This window comes from Apis cerana, linkage group LG5, assembly GCF_029169275.1.
Source record: "Apis cerana isolate GH-2021 linkage group LG5, AcerK_1.0, whole genome shotgun sequence".
In the NCBI taxonomy this organism is placed as follows: Eukaryota; Metazoa; Arthropoda; class Insecta; order Hymenoptera; family Apidae; genus Apis; species Apis cerana.
Window position 1 is genome coordinate 6,887,647 of NC_083856.1, and position 24,750 is coordinate 6,912,396.

The 24,750-nt window shown below is 37.0% G+C and overlaps 1 protein-coding gene and 1 long non-coding RNA gene across 20 annotated transcripts in view; both read left to right on the plus strand.

Moving 5' to 3' along the window:
* LOC107997582 (sodium/potassium-transporting ATPase subunit alpha) overlaps positions 1–24,750 on the plus strand; it is a 116,066-nt gene that overhangs the window by 64,776 nt on the left and 26,540 nt on the right. The window lies entirely within an intron of this gene.
* On the plus strand, positions 3–11,481 carry LOC133666081 (uncharacterized). The gene is made up of 2 exons (XR_009829663.1): positions 3–7,874; positions 7,950–11,481. It is a non-coding gene; the product is annotated as an uncharacterized LOC133666081 (long non-coding RNA).

Sequence of the window (24,750 nt, forward strand, 5' to 3'; positions counted from 1 at the left end):
AAATTTCGCGAAGAATTTCAGAACCTCCCTTTTTCGCCATTTACCCGCAACCACCCTTGTTTCCAATCTCTTCCTTTCTTCTTCTTTTACCTTCTCTCCTTACTTCCATTCCCTCTTTCTTCCTTTCACGCTCTTTTCACATTCCATCCCTGCCGAGATATCACCGAGTAAAAAATATATATATATCTTTTTTCGTGGAAATCGTGATTTTTTTATTATCACTAAATTAAATTTATTATTATTAAATTAAGAGAGAAACAAAATCGGAAAGAAGGAACGATGGAAGAGCGAATCGGTAGAGTGCGGGGATTGGAAGAAGAGAAAATAATACGTATATACGACGGTATAACGAACAGTGGCAGTGCTTCGATCGCGGATTATACGCGTGGTTCCCTGACCCAATTGTGCGGCTCGAGTACTTTTTTAGGCGTCGTCGAGAGTGCGGGGAGCTAGCAGGGAAAGAAAGCTAGAAAGGCTGTTTCCACCAGAGGAGGAGGTGGGGTTGGATCTAGTTCTCGAGGGGTGTCGGTGAAGGGTGCCCTGGCGCATGCGCCACCAGGACCAGCTGCGGACTTTCCGACCGGATCGAGTCATCGAGTTCTTTTCTTTTTTTTTTCTCCGCGAAAATGCTCAATGAAAATCATCGAGAATCCACGGAAAACCCCGTTCGAATCCCCAATCTCGCTTATCCCTTCTTCTCCACGAAACAAACCCCTATCATTTATGCAAAACGTGATGAAACTCTCTCTCTCTCCCTCCTCGTGACGCGTAACAAAGAAAACACAAGAAGACGTGAAAAATAGATAATACAAATAGTCAGATTCGGTCGAAGAGTTGTTCGTAAATTGGTGGTAAATCGAAGGGGGAGGGTTGCGATTCGTTTTTTGATGTACTCGTTCTCCTCCTCGAGACAAGCTTAATTCGATCGATCGTTCCAGCAGAAAATAACGTCCGCATGGAGACTTGGTATTTTTAGCGAGCTATTAAAGCTCACCTTTCGCTAGAGCCTGTCTGTGCGCAAGCTCTCCCCGCGAGCAAGGATAAATTGGAAACCCTTGATAACGATGAATTATAGCCAGACTTAGAGAGAACACCTTTGATCTAATCTTTGCACCGTAACGATCCTCCCCGGGGAATCTTAACGAATCTTTGCTCAACTTTCGCAGGGATCTCTCTCCTCGTCCTCTTCTCAGACACGTCGAAACCGATGAGTCGATCTTCGTTCACTTTTTTTACAGAAATCTTTCTTTTCTGCAGTTCGAGATCCTCTTCCTTCTTGTTTCTCCAAAAAAGAAAACGTAGAAATCGGTGGATTTCAATCGCGAATGATATCTAACCCGGCCATAGACACGCCCTCGATTGCAGCCCACTTTCTCCTCTTCCCTCCAACCCCTTCGTTATAACGATCTTTGTTCCACGTGAACTTCGTTCGATTGGATGTGTTTAGAGGATGAAGTCGAGAAGATTGGGTTGGGATATATCTTTCCAGCGTTTGGAATGGAATGGAACGTGAAGATCGATCGATGCTTTGCTTGGATTCCAAACGAGCTTTTATCTTTCTCAAATGGAGATCCCATTGAAATATCTTCGACTTTTGAGGAAATTTTTGAAACTTCTCCACTTTGCTTAGAAGAGTTGAATTTTCGTGTAAAGAAACTTCTGTAAGGAAATTTTGGATGAGTTATAAATATTTTTCAGCGAAAAGTAAAGAATCTTCGCTCGATCCCTTGCGTTGCAATTTTGTGAATCGATAATTCCTTCTTCTTTTTTCTTTTCCTTTCGAATCGTCTCGACGTTTGTTTTCTTCGAACGAGCGTCTTTCGTGAGTGAACTCGTTTCGCGAAGCTTTGTCGAGTGCGCGCGTGTTCGCACTCTCTTGACTGGTGTGTGTGCTGGCCCAAGGACGCGGCCGTCAATTGAAAAGGTCGATCTTTTTAACAGGCCCTTACTGTCGTTTTTCATTCATTGAAATTCCTTCGAACGACTTCCGCCTCTCGATTATTATCTCGCCATCTCTGCTTATCTGCTCCTCTCCTTTATTTTATTTTATTTTAACAATTATTCGTCAATCTCTCTCGTCAGAGACAAAATTATTTCAAATTCAAATTCTTCTCGTGATTCGATCCCTCCAAATTTTTATTACTTTCTTGATTAATTGCCTCGACAATGTGCAAAATGTTTCGAGTAAAATTTCTTCTCTCTCTCTCTCATTCGAAACTTTTAACAAAGTTTTATTGTTACGATGCATCGGATTCTCTTTTTCCCTCGTTTTATTCCTCGAAAAAGAGTTGTACGGATAGGTCGGATCGTGGAAAATTCTATGGCGACATTTCGACCTATGACCTTCGACCACTTGGGGAGGGACTTGCGCCCTTTGCGAGTTGTTCAGTTACATAACCACGTCGGTGACGTTCGTGTTCATTCAACGCTCGCTCAGTATGGTTATCGACAGATCGATCGCGCGATACGATAAACACGGAAAGAATGAAATCGTTCCGTCGTGGCCGATCGCATCGATCACCGATCATTCCACATCATTCTCCATTTCGTTGTTCGATTTTTATTTCGAGTGATATCGTTACTCGAAATTTTGTTCCAGTTTCAGATCTCAGATATTCGATTTTTAAGCAATGTCGCTTCTATATTCCTTGTTAATTTTGATTTATCGACGAAAAAATGTCGAAGAAAATGTCGAGAGCTTCCATGTTTACTTTTTTCAAAATATGTAGTTGAGAGATCCTTTATTTTCCTTTGCTATTTTCGATCGATTAAATCTCGTTTCGAATCTCGACGAGAAATGTAATCTACGATATTACAGTGAAGAAATTCTATTTAATGGGGAACGAAAGTTTTGTTTAAAACGAAGCTAAGATTTTCTGTAGAGGGATTGAATAGAGGTGAGAATTCTATTGGAGACGGAAGAGAGGATCCATGAATAGCTGTAAGCATCGGTGAATTTGTGAAAGGATAGGCTTTAAATTAAATAATGTCAAACCTCTTTTGAGCGGAAAATTCTGAATAACGCTTCTCTCGATGAAAGTTCATGGAATCTGTAATAATTTGTAAAAATCAAAGCTGCTGAATCCCCTTTAATATAAATACTTCGCGCCAGACTTCAATCCAAGTCCTTTTTCAACAAGAATTCGCATCTACGACACAATTAGGATGATTTAAAATTAAAAATTTCTTCTAGCGAAGGATTTACCGAAAATTTTTATTCGATATCGCGATCAATAACGATAAATTTCTCTTTTTTTATATAAATCCTTGGCGCAAAAGCTCGAGGCTTCTTGGAAACAGAATTAGAAATCCATGTTACGAGATTACAAGATCCATCACGACGCCCTAACCCAGAGGCGTGTGTCCTAAGTGTCTCCTTGTCGATTGCCATTCATCCATCAATGTCTCTCCTCACTTTCGCAATTCACGAATCAACTTCCTCTTGCAAGCGAATCTAAAAGTTTTCAACACTTCGGTCGAATATTATAGAGAATCATAATCTCTTTCTTTGAACAATCTTATCGATTTCCAACGCCTTCCTGTTTTCGAGCTAATCATTCCCAATTACGCAATTATCTCTTCTGGTTTCCTCGTCGATCAGTTGCAGGGAGACTCCATTCACAGAAATTAGAGCAGATTCGAAAATTAAAAGAACTATCCTAGAAAGAAGGTTAGAGTGCGAAAAATCAATCAATCATAAGATGAAGAAAGAAGGTGGTTTAACGAAGGAATTTTAATTAATAACAATTAACAGATTAACAGATTTTGGATTATTTTCGAAAGTTTGATCGATGAATTATTATTATTTTGATTGAATTATTTTCCCGTTATTCAGCTCGATAATTAACCGAAATCACGGAGGAAAAGTTAATCGTGATTATTTAAAGAGTAATCTTCATCAATGTCAAGTCAAAAGCAACATCACAATATCCCCGCCCCTCTAAAATATTCATATTCCGTGGAAACGCGGCTCCATCTTGGCGCAAGATACGATCCTATAGAGACGCGTTGTTTCGCGTCACGAGTGTAAAATTAAGCCTCCCGTCCTCGCATCACACGCCACTTAACGTTTCTCGTCCCGGTTCGCCCCGCAAAACGCTCATTTCCGTCAGAAGTGTTTCTAACGAGCTCACGAGCGAGAGATTCAGAAGCAGGGTTCTTTAAGGCGTAGCCCCCCTCCTCCAGGAAATGTCCTCTCCTTCCTTCCGCCCCTCCCTCGTCGTGTTCAGATCGCCTTCCTCGTATCTCGTGGAAAGATGGAAGAAAAAGAAACCAACGACGGATTTTTCTTTCCCTCTCTTTGCACGTGCGATTCGTTTCGACAAATGTTCGTTTCTGTATGTAACAAGGATGTAATAATAGGATTTTTGCTCGCTTTGATAGGTTTGTTGAGAGGGTTGGGGATCAGATTCATGGGGAAAGGAATAATTTATTAATCTGATTGTCGATGAGAATTTTATCTCGGATTATTCGTGAACGGTTTACAGATTGTGACGGTTTGGTTAGGTTAGGAAAAAGGGATATGATTAGGTTATGAATGAAACGAGAATTTTATCCCGGATTATTACAGAAGTGTATATCGTAGATGATTTATAGATTGCAACGGTTAGAAAAATGGACACGAGGGATACGGTTATACGGTGTTAATAATTGCTGGAATAGGTTTCTTTTTTTAAAGGATAGACTTTCTTGGAGGGAAGTTTGGAATTGTTAACAGAGTTAACAAAGTTCCAAGAGGCCGTGCAGGATTTTCGTCGGGGGAGGGGGAGGAAAAGCATCGAACGTCCATTAACGATAGGCTGCGAAGACTCTGAGGGTGGTTGTAGGTGGAAGTGGCGTAGACTAGATGGCGCCCAAGCTTGCCTTCTCTGGGCTGCCTATCGATCCTAACCTATTTATAATTCCTCTGACATTTCGATTCGTGTGATAACGTCGGCCAATTTCACCCTGACGTGTTCTATACCTTCCTTTCTTTCCAATCCCCTTTCTTTTTTTTTCTTCTTCGTCGCGCGCGTTCTCCAACTCCAACCATTTTGTTCCGTCTTAATCTCCTTCCGGTTCTCCCTTAGAAAAAGACTTCACGCGAAAATTGGTTAGAAGATGCTCCTCAGTCAGATTTTCTTTTCCTCAGAAGCATAGATTCCTCGTGTTCTCTTTCTCTGAGATATCTCTCTCTAATTTCCAGTTATTTATCGTTGTGCTTCATTATATTCGACAAGGTGGGATAGAGTTTGAGTTGCTTGTTTCGTCGAGGAACACGTGTTTCATTGTGTTTGATATTGGAAGAATATCGAGTTTGGTATCTGAGCTTTAAATATCTAAGAGAGATGTATATCGTTGTTTGTTTCGACGTAACGGTTACGTGGAAACATTGAAAGAATTTAAAATTGAAAGAATCATGGAGAATTTGTGTTGAATAATAAATATTGAACGGAAAGTTACGTGAAAAGATTGGAATATCTATTATCGTTCTAATTGAAAGTCACAGTTAAATTAAACCTGCTCGTCGAACAAGTACGTCCAAGGGGTTAATATTCTAACAAAGACTAATGTATTTAAAGTTTGACCCAATTCTCGATCAATCTCGTTGCAAACATTTCAAATATATATATATATATTTTTTTCTTCTTTCTCGCGAGAATTTTTAATATAAGGATAAATAGAGATCTTATTTAATTTTTAGAAAAAAATTTACAATTTTTTAACGACCGATCTTAAAATTCTCAGGAAATCGAAAATCGAACAATGCAATTAAATGAATGGATTCGACCTTCGCCATCTTTTATTCGAGCCACTCGACGTATTTTAAGGGATGTTAAATTTCTAACACGACTTTCCTCTTTGAAACTTTTACCACTGTTGGAAACAAGACTTTTTGCAGACTTTTCTCCAGAAGGGGTTGAATCTCTGTAGTTCCTTCGAATAGTTGGATTTATATTGTCCACGTGAAATCTCAAAACTTCAATTTCGTCGAATTGATTCTAGATTGGGCAAAATATCGAAGAATTCGAAATAAATTGTTTTCGTAATTACAATTATTTGTGAAAACAGATTCTCTTTTTTAACGATTCGAATAATCTCGATTATGTAATTTTTTAATCGCAAGTAGATTAAAAATAGTCATCAATTTCTTTCTTTCCCCTCGATCGTTTCTTAAATCAATTTCCAAGGGTGTCGCGAGCAATTCTAAATTTGTTTATTAACGTCGTAGCGAGAAAGGAAGAAATAAAATTGAGAAGAAGCCAAGAATAATCTCCGAAGGTTTTACATTGTGTCCTAATTCGTTCGGATCGATCGGATTTCAAGGACGTCGATTGCAGTTCCTCCAATTCCACCATCTCTATCTACTAAAAACGGAAGGGAGTATAAAGTGAAGAGGGTCGAACAATTATTTTTCGACCATTTATTCTTCCGTATTATATTCATAATCTTTTCTCTACAATCAAGGATTTCGAATTACATCTCCTCTGGAATTTCGTCAAAATGAATAGGACAGCTACGTTCCTCTCTTCGTGTTTTCAAACAACGAAAATAAAAATAATTCCTTCGAGATTCGAATTCGAGTTATTTTTTACAAAATAATTTCCTTACGTATCCAATAATTAATCCTCGTCGCAGAGCCTTCAATTCTCAAGATTAAAAACCAAAAAAAGAGAGAGAGAGAAATGGAACGAATAATCATCGAGAATCCTCCTCGAGACGTGCTCGTTCAGGATCGATAGGTTTCGATTTCAAGGACATTGCTGCACTGCTCGACCTTTTTCTCCCTGCTAGAGCAAGAATCATTTAGTATCTCGCGGCCAATTCCTATTCACCGCCGCCATTGATCGGCGTTTTTCTCGGGAAGCGCGGATCGATCGGCCTTCACACCGGATCGATAACCACCTCCCTACGTCCGTTTTCGTTGCTTAACCAGGCTCAATTATCGCATCACGTCCAATGCCCCGCACGAGAAAATTGAATAACGACGTGGCTATGATAATTATTCCGTCCAAACCATGTCTTAGAAACGTCTGTTTGCCGCTTGAGATCCGCTTGCGCTTCGTGATTACTTCTACTTAGGTGGTAAAGATACATTTTTCGATCGATCAATGAGAGTAGAATTGATCGTGTTTGTTGATTGCTTAGAGTGAATGAGAATCGTACGCTCTGTGCTTGGATATTTTATTTTTTCTAGATCGCTATTATTATTTCCCTTTTTAAACATCGTGGAGGATTGCTTTGTCATTCGTAGAACTATTAGCGTACGTTTTTGATGAAACTAGAAGACTGATAAATTTAAATTTATTTAATTTTATAAATTGACAGGATAATAAAGTGTTTATCTTCGAATGTAATTGTCGTCGAGTATTATTTATTAAATTGCTAATTTGGAAGATTCGATCGCACAAAATGGGATTTCTACGACGCGGATAGAATTCCACGAATCGGAAACCATTTCGGCCTCGTTGGCGGAAGGAAGAAAAAAACGGGTTGAAATCACGTGGAAATCCAAATGCTGTAATAGCTCTCTTCAAAGACTTCTGCTTAGGGCGTTTGTGGGTCTTCGTTAAACCAATGTTTCCCCTTAACGAAGTAAGTCGTCGACGGTCGTTGGCCCGCGAAAGGATTGCCTATTCCACGTGACGCGCAAGTAAAGTGAGGTTATGTTCGTCGAAACGATCGTCGTCAATTCATTTGTATCGTCAATTTTTCGATGAATGCAATTTTCTATTTATGGAGCAAACCTTTTGTTTTCTTTCGTAAATTGTTCCAGGCTTTTAAAAATTTCCAAGAAAAAATTCAGAATTAGATATATCGAAAGCGAAAGTTTAAAACAGGAAATTGTCGAGGAAACTTTGAATTTTTTGAAATCAATAATGGAATAAATAATTGTAAGTAACGATAGAAAATGGGGAGAAAGGAGAGAAGGAGAAATTAAATAGCGTATTAAAGGAAAATATTTACAGGTGGAGTTCAAGATAAGCAAACGAATTTTTACTACGATATTGTACGAACTGTGGAGGAAAAATCGTCTGCTATTTATAAACAAATTTCTCTATAGTGTATATACCTGTTAACGGTAAATAATTGATGGAACAATATTTAGGTTTATCTCTGGTCACTGCAATCTGTTTTCAGTTTCCATACGCTGATACAATTAGCACGGTTAAATACGATTCCATATCGAGTGTGTGCCTCGCGTATCGTCGTTATGTCATCGCCGCATCTCGATTTACAAACATTTCCCAGTTTTTATTATACGTAACGTAACGTATAATATATCGCTTTCCAAACGCAAATCCAATTTTAGAAGCTCGTTTAATCGTCGAGATGCAGCGGATTTTATTTACATCAACGCCTCTCCCTAAATCGATTCCATCGATCTTTTATTTGAAAATCGGCGAATTCAAACTATTATTTAAAAGTCATGGAAATTATGAAACCGAAAAAAATTTTTCTTCTCAATCGTACTTTCCATCTCGAGTTTCTTTATTTAAAAAAGAGAAGTGTATATCACAAAATGCAAAATTCGCATCACGTTATGCGAATTGGAGGTGTGCATAATTCGGTTAATCCCATTGAATCGCGCCAACACGTATTGGACACGATCGTGCAAGGACGGAGTAGTGGTGGTCGTCGTCGTTAATCCGTGGAACGTTTCGTTTTATCCGGCTGGCCCTTTTGTGCATCGATTTATTATGCAATTGCCCCCTTTTCATCGGTCAGCAGGGGGAGGGAGAGGGGACCAAGGGAAGGCCGTGAACTAGCTACGGCACTGCCGCCGCACATGCCGACTTCCCCACTCGATAACAACCGTTGTATAATTCTTTCCTTTCTTCAGCGGTTTACACGAGCGTGCCGTGGCTCGCCAACCGGGGTTATTCGAATAAACTTTGTATTTAAAGTCGAAAATTCTGACTTGGATGAACATCTTCTTTTTCTGCACGCGAGAACAAGAGTTCGAGCGAAAGAAAAATCGCAAATTTTGATTTATTAAAAAATTATTATATGCGTAGGTGTATAACGAGTTGCAATGTGTGGAGCAATTTTTTTGAAGAGTCTTTTTTTGAAATGAAACAATTCTAAATTTTGACTCTTCGTTGAAAAATAAAAGAGAGTTACTCGTTGGAAGGAAAAAAAAGAAATTGAGAAATTAATAATTAATGATTTCGCGAGCCACTGCAGAATTTTTCCCGCCGATGAATGACGATTAATAATGATAAGGCTCGTTGGAAAATTATCAAGAATTGACGATTATGCATTGTACGATGTATTAGAGGCGAGTCGTTGAACTTGGAACTCTTAATGAAAAGTTTGTCGATCGAATGGGTTTCTTGGAAGGGTTCACGGACAGATGTATCTTCACTTATAATCGTTCCGCACTTGCACATGACAATTTCGAGGTTAAGGTCCATTGGATTAATTCGTTCGATCGTTTTAATTGGCTAACTCGAGGCTAAACCACTGTGTCTAGCACCGATATAATTGTACAAACGCGAATAGACACAGCAAATCAGAAATGTGCATTTTCAATTTTCTTTCCACTTCTTTCTCTTTCTTTTTCTCGAATAGAAATTCTCCAAAATCGACTTAATTACATTTCATCGATACAAACTTTGTTCCCTTCATTCGTCTCAAATGTATAATCCAAAATTGTTCCTTCCTAATTATTTACTTCGATTAATAATTCACGCGTTTATAATTATTATATATGTCGAAATTTCTACAATTCCATGTTTGATATCCTCGTAATTACTCAACCATTCGTTTGAATATTAATGAAAATTACGAATTTGCAGAATACATAACCTCTCCTACTTTCCAACAGTCGCCGAAAATTATTTATTTATTTTCGCTCTCTCTGTCTATATATATATATATATAATCAACAACATGTTATTGCACTCCGTCTATTACACAACGCGTCATAAATTGTTTCGTGACGTTTCACGCATCATTCTATTCGCGATCCGCAATGCCTGCCGATCAAAGCCGCTGCGTGCGTTCGAAATACAGCCTTAAAAGTCGTGTCTCGCTTCAGTAGATAAGGAACACGTTCGTCGGACGATAAGGAAAGGCATAGGTTTGATCTTCTACCAATTAATGCCTTCATACGATCCATTTTCCTTTCTTTTATTTTTCAAAATAATTTTTTCAAGTTGCGTAACGTAAAGAATCGAAGCTTTTCTATTTTTTTTTTTTTTTAATTCTCGTTTCGCTCGTCTTAACGCACGGAATAATAGAGAATTAAGTAGTAATTTTTGGTTGATGATAATTTTTAGGAAAAAATTAGGAAGCTCATTTTTGTTACAAAAAAATTCACCCTTTTTTCTTCTTCTTCAAAATAAATTTTTACCATTATTATTTTTCCCATCGATTGAATAATTTTCCATTAGTTTCAATATCTGGAAAAAAAGCTGAAACAATTTTCCAACACTTTCTTCATCATCCGTTTAAATCATCGACAAGTGTTTTCTATTCTTCTCTCCAAACAAATAAATTTGCATACACGCGTATTGCGCACGTATTTCGCAATGTATTTATGTATATGCGTGAAATGTAAATCGTCCGGCGCACAACTCAAGAATGTCAAGGTAAAAAACGGCGGGATAGCCGATTCGCTGTATCAACGTTTCCAAAACGTTGAATATTTGAACAGTGTCGTTTTGATAATTAATCGACGAAATTATTTTTAACCTCGTCGCAGGAAATCGTGATACACGCGCGAATATATGGTAGGTCACGCAAGCATAATTTTACGCGTTAATGATTTCGAGCGAACTATTCAATTTGTCACAAAAGATTTCCTGTAACGATATTTTTATTAACAGAGGAAGAAGCAATATTGAACAAATGTGTGTTAGATTTAATTAATTCTCATCGATGATGGTAACAAGTAGGCAATATTTGTTATATTTAAAAATTGTGACAAAGTGATGGAGTCGAAGAGAAAGTTGCATTGATCTTCGTTGTTTGATGAGGTGCTTTGTAAAGATGATCAGATTTATTTATTTATTTTTTTTTTTTAAGTTAAAAGAAATTGAAATATTAAAAGTTAAAACGAATCGGTTAATGTCAAAGTTTTTCCTTTCTCTTCTCGATGATAAATAGTAACCGTTTCATCTGTTTCAGAAATTCTATTTTCGGTAACATTCTATTCTTAGTTCTTACTTTGTCGTATACATAAGCTCGAATATGCTATTTTCTTAAACGTATTCACCGATTTCGAATATCACGGTCTCTTTGGCCGTGTTCCAATCAATTTTAAATGGACGATCGAATGATTTGCAAATGGATGGATCAATAAAAGCAAAAAAAAAAATACAAATATATATATATTTCAAAATCTTTTAACTGAGAGTGAACAATTGAAACGAAAGTCAAGCGCGTAAGAATCGAATAACAAAAGTCAAAAGCGAGTACGTTAGAATTTGAGGTTAGGAAAAATGGCGGGAAAAACGAAAAGGAAAACGAATCAACGAATAAAGCAAAAGAAAACGAAACATTTCTCGCGCTTAACCCACAAAATTATTTCTCTTTTTCGATCTCTCTCGAAATTTCACGAAAGGAGAAGAACGAAACGAGTTTTATTCGACCAACCTCATAGATATTGGCGCAATCTTTCTATAGCGATAATCGAAGATCGAATTGGCCGATTACTCGCGTTGATTTATGCGGCCCACGTTGCGTCAACGCGGTCGTAATTAATACAAGGGATCGATAGAACACTGGTTTCATAATGAAAATCAATCGTACGCGGCGTAATTGAATTCAACGTCCCTACGTTCGACTGGTTACATACTGATTGCGGTTGGAACATGAGTCTCGCTCGCGTGGAATGTTTGTGCCCCTCGTGAAACGAGAACGTTAATTTGCACCCTCTTGAATAATTAGAAACAACAAGAGAGAATTCGCCCGATTATTTCTTCTGCAATTTCAACGTATATTTGAATTAAGTGTACGGGTTCTACGGGTCAGATAGATATCTGGATTATACTCTGTCATTAATCAAGCAAGATGGGAATCGCTTCTTTCAACCCACGATCAACCCGGATATTGGAAAGAACGTTACGATATTTTTATTATGGTTGGAAAATATTGAAGTTTTTCGAGAGTTTCAGCGGAGAAAATCATCATTTTCCATAGATCGGTTTTCTGTTTAGAAAATATGCTTTCACGGGGAAATGGGGTATCTAGTTTTGTCAAGGCAAGACTCGTGGTTTAAAAAAAGAAAGAAAATAGAGTACACATAGCTTTCGACGTTAAATATATTTACCGTTTCGAAGACTTTCAGGGACGGCTGGCCGAGAATAGACGAAAATCCAATTTTAATCGCGGAACTTGAACGGACAGGATCAACAAAAATTTTGAGTTACACTCGATGGATAGATCCTCGATCGCGAAATTGCCGAATAAAATTAATTTGCAGAATTCCCTTCGAAATAATACTTGTATCTGAAGATTATTATTTTTTGAAATCTTATTCGCGAAGTGAAGTCAAATAACAAGGATTTTTCTCTTCCCCTTCATCGTAAATAAGCCTGAAATTCGTTATTCTATTATAGATGAAAGCACTAACATAAAATATTTTGTACGTTATTAAAAAAATCTTAGCAAAAACTGCAATCTTTTTAATCCAATTTTTCGTTAGTTGGTCAATTTTCAGGGAATTTTTGTTCGAATTGCAATATTTTAATCCGATATAACATCTCAAATAATGATTTTCCACGATATACGTTTAATCGAGTGGTACAATCGATAATAATGAATGAATGATCAACTATTCATTGTCCATGTATTGTAGCTCGAATACGGGATAGGACGCGTAGAAAATCGGTCTGTAATGTAAATCAAGAGAAGACACGCGACATCAATAAATCAAATGGTTCGTGACAAGAAATGTATTAATACGTGGCATGTAAATCTAGAACAAATCGACCTGACGTGTAACGTCAACCAATTCATATAAAATGTATATAAATTTCGATGCAAATTATTATTCAATGCAGATTTTATTTGTTAAAAAAAACAGTATTTCAAAAAATTTTTATCATTACAATCCTTCGCAAAAAGTTTTCAACAAAAAAACGCTTGCTTACCAAAAATTAATACCTTTCTCCATTTTTATTATACAAAATTCCTAGAAAAAAAATTGATCGAAAATTCCTCGATCGACACTTTTCACCAAAAGTTATCACACCGATAATCTTCCTCTCCAATCCGCATAATATTATGATGCACATGCACAAAGGGTTGTGCAGTGGCTCAAATTCCTTCGGATCGATGTGCCGAAGTGTATCCATCGTGGTCCAACGCTTCTCGGAGAAGGAGAAGGAAGAAGAAGAGGAGGAGGTCTCAAGTTAAACGACCAGAGTCTCTCCCTCTTGACCCAATTCGTGAAGCGACCTGTGCCACGCACGCGTCACGTCACGGATCTCTCTCCTTCTTCTGTGTGCGTGACCAATCCGCGAGGGTGCGTGCAAGGCCACGCTATGCCACGCTCTCTTCCTCTCTTTCCGCCCGATCAGCTGATGCATTCCTCGTCCAGCATCTCTCCGCTCCTCTCCGTTTCAATATCGCGATCGTTGATCGCTCGGAGTTAGAGAAGTGAACGCCAACTTTGATCCACAGTTTTGGTACGTTCACTCTCGAGTTGAAAAAAGGTAGGACACGGGAGGCTTGAAAATGCTCTGGACGAGTAGTTTGCTCGAGCAATTAATCAAAATAATTATTTATTCGTTATAGTTGCATCACAATTGCATTACAATTATTATGTTTCGAATTGTCGAAGTAACTTTGTTTTCGTAAGCTCGAATTAAATTTTCTTCGTCATTGGTTGTTCCATGGCAACGTGCGCGCGTATTATTCGAATGGAAGATACGAATAGGGGCGTAGCGTGGGCCAAATGCGAGGTCGTAAATTAAACCATTGAAAAGATGCACAGTTGGGTTGTATGTATTCTTGCTCGAAAGGCTTTAGGGATTGTATATATTTGTGTATATATTTTGATTGAAATTTTTGCGAGATTACTTCTTATAGCAAAATAATATTTCGGGTATTCTTATAAACTTAGTAGATTCAGGTTATTTTTAGCAATAATTGGTTTATATTCTTATTTGAAAAGCTTTAGGGATGCGTTGTACAATTATATTGCGATTTTTATTTATAAGCTTAGTAGATTCAGATTATTTTTAGCAATAATTGGTTTATACGTATTTTTATTTGAAAGGCTTTAGGGATGCGTTGTACAATTATATTGCGATTTTTATTAGAAAAATAATATTTTGGATATTCTTATAAGCTTAGATTCAAGTTATTTTTAGCAATAATTGGTTTATACGTGCGTATTCTTATTTGAAAGGCTTTAGGGATGCGTTGTACAATTATATTGCGATTTTTATTTATAAGCTTAGTAGATTCAGATTATTTTTAGCAATAATTGGTTTATACGTGCGTATTCTTATTTGAAAGGCTTTAGGGATGCGTTGTACAATTATATTGCGATTTTTATTAGAAAAATAATATTTTGGATATTCTTATAAGCTTAGATTCAGGTTATTTTTAGCAATAATTGGTTTATACGTGTGTATTCTTATTTGAAAGGCTTTAGGGATGCGTTGTACAATTATATTGCGATTTTTATTTATAAGCTTAGTAGATTCAGGTTATTTTTAGGAATAATTGGTTTATATGTACGTATTTTTATTTGAAAGGCTTTAGAGATGCGTTGTACAATTATATTGAAATTTTTGCAAGATTAATTTTATTAGAAAAATAATATTTTGATATTATTGGGATAATTAATGATTCTACAATTTACTTGTAGAATTTACGATCAGATTGATAGAAATATTTCTTATTTTCGTGTAAAAAATATAAATTTTATTGACGTATGATCGAATCGATTCCAATTTACATTTATATATATCGTGCCTTCCGACTCGATTCGTCGTCGAGCGTGTAAGGAAGGGAAGCGAAATATTGCTTCGGGATAAGGAAAAATACATCGGCTCGAGTGATTGGATGAAAGCAAATAAGACGTGTCAGACGCTTTTTTTATTGAAAACGCGTACAGGATTTTCGACGAAGGAAGAAATCTGTGTTATTTTTCATCGCGTTTTTTGAATTTTCGAAATTTCCATTCCTCGATGCGATCGTTTTCGGAAGAAAAATTTTCTCCCCCCCCTTAAATTCTCTCGACCTATGTAATAACATATTCACGCACGATCGATCAGTTTTGCAAATAAGAAACAACGAACTCTTGCAACCAATATTAATTATTTCGTTACTCGACGAGAAAGGGTCGACCCCAGAAGGGCCATCAAAATGCTTTCGACGTGTATTCACGGTGGTTAGAGGAGCACAAACCCCCATTAATAAGAGCGATCGACGTAGCTCCGTTCGAGTTTATCGAGGAAAACTTCGTTGCGAGTTATTAATTACTATAATCGCGTTTTAACTTTGCCGTGAGAAGAACGCCTGGTGAAACGTGTCCAACGGGGCGGGAGGGGGAGACATTGTGTTCCTTCAACTTGCATTCAAACCGGTTATTTTACGCGTCGAACAAGAACTTGTTTAACGAAGCCTAGGCCCATGAACCTCTTCCCACCTCTTTGTAATCTCGTTTGTACCGAAATTGAATTGGCAATCGTTGTGTATTTGAAAATGGCGAGGAAGAAGCTTCTTATGAAAATTTCTATGTTGATTCCAATCAATTTTTTTGAGGGGGAGAGATACGTTTGTTTAATTGTCGAAATTAAATTAGAAATAGATTTTTGATAAATAACGTTTGGTTAAATTTAATCGTCATTAAAGTTTCGTAATTTTCGAGTGTAATCAAATAGTCAAATAAAATAAATCGTGCAACAATGTTGGTTCTTCGTTAAGTTGAATAATTATATTTTATCCCGTGAAATTGGCGGGATTTAATTACAGTTAAAAGGATATAATTTTGCATCGAAAATTCTTTGTTTCTGAAGCAGGTGTTTTTTAATTATTTTAATTGAGGTTTTTTTTTGCGTACTTTTAGGATTAGATTAAAATGAGAGACTCAAGTCGAGATTAAAAGTGGAAAAGTGTACATTGGAGTTTTTTAATTTCAATTTTTAGGAATGTTTTTATCATTTTCTTTGTAGCTTTTATATATACATATATATATCTTTTGATGCTTATTTATTTTATTAGATTCTTCAAACTATCGAAAAATTAAATTAGAATTAAAAAATAGACTGTAAACCGACGTTTGTTGAAAACGGAAGCGGTGAATGAGTCTTTCAGGATGTTTATTCTAACGATTTTTATCTGTTAGAAGTTTTAGATTAATCTGTAAAATTATTTCCTCTCCTGTCTCTAATAATAATCCAACGAATGTACAGATAATACAGGAATAAAAATAATTAAAAGTTTCAAAATATTAGACGAAATTATAATAATATAATATAAAATTGAATTTCAAACAATTTCAAAATTTGCACGCGGTTTGAAATGCATTAAATTTATATTATATTTTCCCGGTACGTTTTCCAATAATTTTTTACATTTTCCAAAGTTAAACTCGTAAAAAAGTTTTACGAGTTTTACACTCGTAGAAAAGTTATAGAGTATCCGTAGATGATTTATTACGTTAAATAACAAAGTTTTAGAGCAGTTCCAGTCATAAGATATTTCTCACGAAATAAACTTTCTTTCTTTTTTTTTCTTCTTCAATCCCTCCTCTAAAAAGGCTATATCTTCCTCTTCGACGTTTCAATTTATAACAATTTAATTCGCTCGATTAATCACAGAGTTTCTCTTCCTGTCAAAATTTCTAAGACTAACATAGCAAAGGGGAATCTTAACGAAAGAAATGGAAAAATATTCGTCTTAAAAATTTCTGATAATATAATTAAAGTTTTAAAAAATATTCTCGAGATTACTCTCCAAGAATCCTGAGAAAGAAAAGTATTCGAAGAGAAGAGAAACGAAAATACGCTCGAGAAATCTTATTTAAAAATTATGATTATTAAAAATGGGAAGAAAAATATCTGCATAAATTACAAAATCCTCCACTTTCCGAAATTAAACCGGTCTCGCTGCTCTTTCATTAGCCGGAATTTCCGGTGGAAGGCGTAATTGCGAATTAACGACAAAGTTGCGAGCGGAAAAAGAGGTGAAGAAGAAGAAGAAGAAGAGGAGGAGGAGGAAAAAATAGAAATGTTATTTCTCCCGCTCCTTGTTAGCGTCCAGCAGATCCAGAATTCACCGTTTACATATTTTATGGAGATGAAGGGAAGAAAAAGAGTGCTTTGCTTCTGCTGTGAATGCACAGTTTCCAAAAAGTTTCGTTAAATTTCGAGCTATTTTTAGTTGGCCATTTTCCACGCCATGAAATATTCATACGGCGATCCTTTTCTGTCAGAAATGAGTTTTCGCCCTCGTCGGTCTTTTGTTTATTTTTTCAACTTAACCCTTTCGATTCGAGTTTCGACAATTCTTATTTATAATTCCTTCTCCGTAATAATTTTGTTGCATCCTTTAAATTCGAAATCTCAAAGAAACTCTTAAACAGTTTTGCGATATCGTAAGATTTTGGATTTTTAAGCTTTTCGAGAAAAAGTTTCGACGATTCTTTTATTTGACTTCTTCTTCGAATATCGAACACCGTTGTATCTTTCAAATCTCGAAGAAACTCTTTGAAACTCAAAAAGTTTTACGATATCGTAAGATTAAGCTTTTTGAAATGCATTTTTTAAATTCGAAATCTCAAAGAAGCTCTTGGAAACACGAAGAGTTCTGCACGATATTTCTAAGATTTTTCATTTTCGATTTTTGATATTCTTTTTAAAACGCTGCCGTTAAAAAGGTTAATCGTGCAAAGTTTCCCGACTCCTCGATCATCTGGGATAAGGATAATATGAAGGAATCGATCAAACCCTCCAACCTCATTTTAGACGGGGAAATTGCGGTTCCTTTTGAGGCCTCGTTAAGTCTACAAGTTTCCACTGTCTGGCGCAGCCCCTCCCTTATAAATTTATGCCAGAACTTGGAAATTTCCGGAATCTAATATTCAAGATTCACCGTGACATCCAATCGCTCGATATATCACAAATTTATTCCTCAATCCCTCTTGAATTCTTTAAAAGTTTAAAAATTTCAAGATTACACAATCTGTGTATATACATACATATTAAATTAAAATCTCGAGATTGGAAAATTGGAAAAAAGAAATCCTAGAAAAGAGATTGTTCAAGAATACTCAAAGTCGATAATAATTCGTACTCGTGTCATTTCTTCTGTTATTAAATCGTCGAGAAGAGTGTGGAAGAGAATCCTGCCAGTTGTCCGGAATGGAGAAATGGAAAGTGAGACGACGTAGGATGGAAATTAATCGTAACTGTGTTACAGGAATTGTGCGACGATTACATATTTACCAGGGCGTAGCTAGGTCTCTCGACGTGTTCTATTAATGGGTCACTGGTTCGACGTTGTTACCAGCTGGCCGCGCACGAAGGGGTAGAGGCTGGATCCGTGGAAGGACGTGAAAGCTGAGGGGAGGGAGGAATGCGGCTCAAGAGATTTTCAGTGAATAGGGATGCGGGAAGGAAAAGGGGTGCATGGGATCACGATGGTGGACCCTTTGAGCCGTGCAACAGCCAATTGAGCGCTCTGAATGGAGCGGTGTTTGGCGTTCAACGTGAAATATTTCATATTGTTTGCCCATCCCTTTCTGGGACAGGTTTTATGTAGGTTAATGTTTTCGAAGATGATCAAAGAAATTCCTCCCTTTTTCGCTCGTGTCTCTGCGCTTATTCTTTGTCCGAATTGTGGCAATTCATGGCCGCAAATTTCCTCTGAAGCTTCGTGAGTTCGGAAGCTGGAAAATTTTCGAAAGTAAAGTAAAAATTCTGTTCTGAAAAATTTCGAAATTTAAAAGAATTCTCAAAAATGACGGACTGTTATTTATTTCGCAACAAACAGAAGGAGAAAAGAAAGAAAAAACGCAAGAGCCCACCCCTTAATGTCTAAATCTTGCCTCGAAAATAGCTCGGAGGAAGTTAGTCACAATGACGAGCAGGACGTCGAAGGATGTCCCCATTATACGAGTAATACACACAACTACCTTGCGTGCACGTATACAAGAGAGACAACGTGATAAACGAGAACTCTGGGTGACCTGGTTGGAGCGAGCTTGTTTCTGGCCACCCTCGTCAGCTAAAACAGAAACGACAGAAGTCGTTGAAAACGACTGGTTGGCGGAAACGAGGAGGGAGGGGGACGAGACGGTGAGTTGTTTCGGGAGAGGGGTGGAAAGGAAATGACATAGAACGGTAAAGCGTTGTAATATTGGACAAAAAAAAGAGAAGAAAAGGAAAGAAAGAAAACGGAGGACCAATTAAGTTGCATTTATCAAGTTTTATATATATATATATATATATATCTTTTGGAGTAGTAACAATGAAGATTCCGATGATTTGAACTGAATGGTTACCTTAAATCTTCGTTCAACTTTGACTGGATTAAGGGTAATCTGATTACTTTGCAAGTTTGACGAGACACAGGAATGAATGGGAAAAGGGAGAATCGAGAGAAACGTTCAATTGGTTTTATTATCTTTTCTGACCGTTTAACCTCTCTCCCCACCCCCATCTGTTTTCTCGGTTTAATCCATCTCTCTGTTGACGAAAAATTAACATTATCGATGTGGTATTGTCCAATCTCCTGCGCAAAATCTCAGTTTAATTAATTTTAAACCAAATTAAAATACCACTCTTTGAAAAAAAACAAAAAAAAGAAAAGCCAGCTAAAGCTCCTGAATATAAAAACCAATATTTAAAGGTTGAAGTTGCTTCGATAATTTACTGGTCACGTTCATAATAATAATTACGAATAATTCTAAGTGATCACACGAAAATAATAGCTCTAAACCCCTTATTCGAGCATTTTAATAACTTAAAACTTTTATCCTATATCTTCTATCATTTCCCCCCTCGATTTCACTCGATAAACACCCAATAATATTCTCTTCCCGACCAAACACTGCACTCCCACCCCTTCTTCTTCTACTTCGAGCCCTTAAACCCAATCCACCCCCTCGATACAATACACAATAGACACTTTTCTCGAAACAAATTCGGACAAATTTCCACCCTCCATTATCGGATTGACAACTCGTTGAAATCGAAAACGAATCGCCGACGAATCCCTCCCGATCAAGAAAGAAGGAAAAAGGAAAGAGAAGAAAACCAAAAGAGATGAAGATCCACGAGGCCACCCCGTGGCGCCAGCTTGTCCGCCTGACGTATATTCGCGCGCTTTCCAGCCTGTCACGAGGAGGGAGGGAGAGGCAGATGGCCTGGTTGGGTATTGATCCGTGATGGAGGGGGAGGAGGGCGAGTGGTTAGGGGTGGTCGTCGGTTAGGTCGCATGCGCGTCTCCCGCGACTCGGTTTCCGTTCTCATCGACCCGAGACGGGAAAAGGAGAAACGGAAAGCGGAACGTCGCGTCACAGGGTTGAGGAGGAGGGGTGGCGGTGTTGGAGGGCGGTTTCTGGATCGGAATGGTACGGTACCATGGATGGATTGCGGGCTCGGGTCGGTTCGAGCCGTTTCGAAGCCGTGGTTTTCTTCAGGGGGGGAGAGGGCACGCGATGAGCAGAGTCTCTTCTCAGCTTTGGAGAATCGTCCATTTTACAATTTATCCATCGAGGATGAAGTTTTACGTTTTTTTGTTGGGAAGAATGAAGGGATGGTTGGATTTAATAAAATGAATTTTAGGAATGTATTTTGGACAAGTGGAATTATTGTTTTTGGGGGGCACGCGATCGCAGAGCTTCTTCTCAGCTTTGGAGAATCGTCCATTTTACAATTTATCCATCGAGGATGAAGTTTTGCGTTTTTTATTGGGAAGAATGAAGAGATGATTGGATTTGATAAAAAGAATTTTGGACAAAGTGGAATAATCGTAGGATTTGATGTTAATTATTGTTTTTGGGGGCACACGATCTCTTCTCAGCTTTGGAGAATCGTCCATTTTACAATTTATCCATCGAGGATAAAGTTTTACGTTTTTTTGTTGGGAAGAATGAAGGGATGATTGGATTTGATAAAAAGAATTTTGGACAAAATGGAATAATCGTAGGATTTGATGTTAATTATTATTTTCGGGGGGCACACGATCTCTTCTCAGCTTTGGAGAATCATCCATTTTACAATTTATCTATTGAGAATGAAGTTTTTTTATTGGGAAGAATGAAGGGATAGTTGGATTTGATAAAATGAATTTTAGGAATGTATTTTGGACAAGTGGAATTATTGTTTTTGGGGGACATGTGATCGCAGAGCCTCATCTCAGCTTTAGAAACGGAGAATCGTCGATTTTACAATTTATATTTGAAGATATATTGAAAGATATATAAAATTGAATTTTTAGGAGAAGTTTTAGAGACGTGTGGAGATTTTAGAATTTATCATCAGCTATATTTGGAGGATATATTGAAGGATACGTAAAGTTGAATTTTTAGAGGGATGAATCTACTTTGGTGGATGAATTATACGAAAAGAAATTAAAAAAGATTCAAAGAGAAACTCGATGGTGCTTGACACATATATTTTCAAAAATTTTTTAAAGAGAACGATGGAAACTAATATATCTGTGATATTAAAAAAAAAAAAAGGAAGAACGAAAGTTTCTGTTTGGAAGGCCAGTACCTATTCTAGTTGGACAAGAAGCAATCGATTCTTTCTTCACTTTCAACCTTTCAGAGCTCGAGTTTAAAACATTTACGTACACATTGTGTTCCCATTGCATCATGGCTGGTTGGACTTATCACAGATACCAACTTCGTCGCGAAGGAGCGTGACAGCTATTCAAATTTATATCTGCATAGAAAACAGTTTACTCCCCGAGTTCGTGTATCGATATTTTGCAAAACGTAAATTTTATCATTTCGAAACGGTGCACATCACGCATTTGGTTTGGCGTAGTTTAAACCGAATGCTTGGGATTCATAAATCATAGTCCGCGTAATTTTATCGTGGACCGTAAACCCGAAGTAATGGACCATAGAAGTTTCTAAAACCAACGCGTATTCAAATAAACGAAACGAATCGTTCCAACGAAATTAGTTCAAAACGGAATGTAACTAAACCGAGTGGAATCGTGATAATGGAACAGTGGATCTTAGCCTGTGATACAAAGGGGATCGTAAAAATATTTTTCACCTGTCACTTTTTTTCACCTAATGATCTTTTAGATCAAATTTATGATTGACGTAAATGGAAATATTTTCTTTGTACGAGAGATAGTCCCAAGTTGATTAATGTGTAAATCGAAAAACAAGAGTTGAAAAATAGAATAGAATCAGAAAATAGATAGATTTATCGTTGTACTGTTGATCACATTGCTTTATCAAAGCATTAATTCGGTGAATATATAGTTGATCTTTTGCTTGTACTTTGTTGATACGCTGTAGAAAATTATTTTCTTTATTTATAGTTAACGGATGTTTTTATATTTATTCAGAAATATATTGAAATAGTGCAACTTTATTTGAATCCCATCCTAATTAATTGAATTATTTCAAAAGGATATATTTCTATTGTACAATTTCAAGTTGTATAAATTATTTGTCCAAACTGGGACAGATAAATTATACAACTTCATTATTCCTTAAATTTTATTCCTTTGCTCTAACGATATCATTGTTAGAAAACACCAAATCGTTCATCCACTATTATTTCTTACTGCTTGAGCTGAAAACCACTAACCATAATTGGACTCCAGATATTATCCATGCATATTCGACATAAATAATCCTTTGTAATTTATTGCTCCTCCATTTCGTTCCTCATGTTCATAAAAAAGCTCTAAGATTCCATTTTTCCAACGAAAAATTCGTGATTTAACTCCCCTCCTTCTTTTCCTTTCCCAAAATTATTATTATTAGAAAAAATTAATCGAAAAAAAAATATATATACCCAACACATTGCACATTGTCGCGTAAAACATTTGTCATTTTTCCTGCGAAAGTTTGCAACGACGATCTCGAGCTCGCAACACCCTCGTTAACGCCCCAGCATCGCGAAAACTTTGCACCCTTGGAAACGAAGCCTTCGAGTCCTCGGCGAGGATCGAATTGGGTTAAGCACGGCTGACTTAGTTAGAATTTCGAGTCGACTCATTGCATCCCTTCGAGGCGCTTCCGGTTCCACCACCCTGCAGCCGTGTAAGGGGAAGGGGATGGTTATGCAATTCGATTAAGCTCGGTTTGTCGCGTCTGCCGGGATGAAATTCTCTCTCTCTCTCTCTCCTTTCTGTACGCGAGAACGAGTCTTTTGAGGATTTCCAAAGGGTGGAAAACCACCACCCTTTGTTTCAAAGATCAAACTAATTTCTTCCTCCGGCAAATCGGTAATGGTGGGTTGATTTTCTCTGTTCGAGTTTATTGTTATTATTTCCTCGCTTGTTCGTTGTTGTTGTTGGATATTTGTTCCAAGTCCCAATAGGGGTGTTGTTTGTTTGTTTGTTTGTAGCTGTTAACTTTGGGTTAATCGAAAAGTTTCGAAGACGAAACTAAATTTCTTCTCTAATGATAATTGGATTTCTCGTTCGAGTTTATTCCTGGTTTTAATATCTAATTGGTTATTTTGTTGTCCTCTTGGATCGAATAAGGGATTGTTATGAGATTATTTTTATTAAAAATGTTTCGAGAGATCTATGCCAATTTCTCGATTAATATCGATTTCTTTGATTTGATTATTTATTATTCGAATCACTTCTTATCATTTCTTTCTTTCTCAGTAGAAATTGTAAATCGTCCCCCCTCTCTGGCAAATAATTGTGATCCCTCGAAAGATACGCTTTCTTTTCAATAAAGCGTACCCTCGACCTTAATTCGATGATTACGATCCTTTTGTCTCTTTGTCTCTCATCCGGCGAGACATTACACTTTCTTTCTCCCCTCCCTCCTTTTTCCAACCGAAAGAGGGAAATTTTATCTTCGTAAAGATATACTTCCTGAGTTTTGAATTTCGAAAATTGTAAGAAATATTTCCAACGCTTCCTCGAAAGAACACGCGCTCCTTCTGAACTCTGCAACTTTATTTCTATAACGCGAGATTTTTATAACCACGCGCGAGTATTTTTAGATCAGAATTATCGATTCGAATAATAAATAGCAGACTGAAATTTATAGTGCGCGAATAATTTTTTCATTCCATCGATTTGCATATATCGAGATTAGATCAAATACAAGGATAACAGAGTCGTTTAGTAAATTCTTCTCTGTGTATTTTTCCCGAAAGTTTTTTTTTTTTTTCGAGTTGGTTTATTTTATCCTTCTTCGTTTTCTCATCTTCCCTTACACAACTTTCAATGTGTTCCAACAGCAACCTCGTTAATCTGTATTAAACGTGTTTATAGCTCGGATGGATAATCACCTGGGAACTCTACAATTACACTAGCCTATGTATTTCAACTAATGACCACGATACAATGGAGCACGGTGCACATCGAACACGGAAAATCCGGCGTACGAGTTAAATAAAATTCTCGCTTTTAACGAGTTTCGTGCCGCGAGAGAATTCAGAGGAGAAATTTGAAACGAAAATGGAGGACGCGTGGATGTATATTTTCGCCTTTGAAAAAGTAGCATAAAACGTGTTTAATAAAATTTAACTTTTTCCCTGCAAAAACGAACGAATAATCATCTACGACGGATTATATTTATTATAAGGAGGCCGATAAATTATTTCGCCATATTTCTGGTGTCAATATACGTATCTTCTCAAC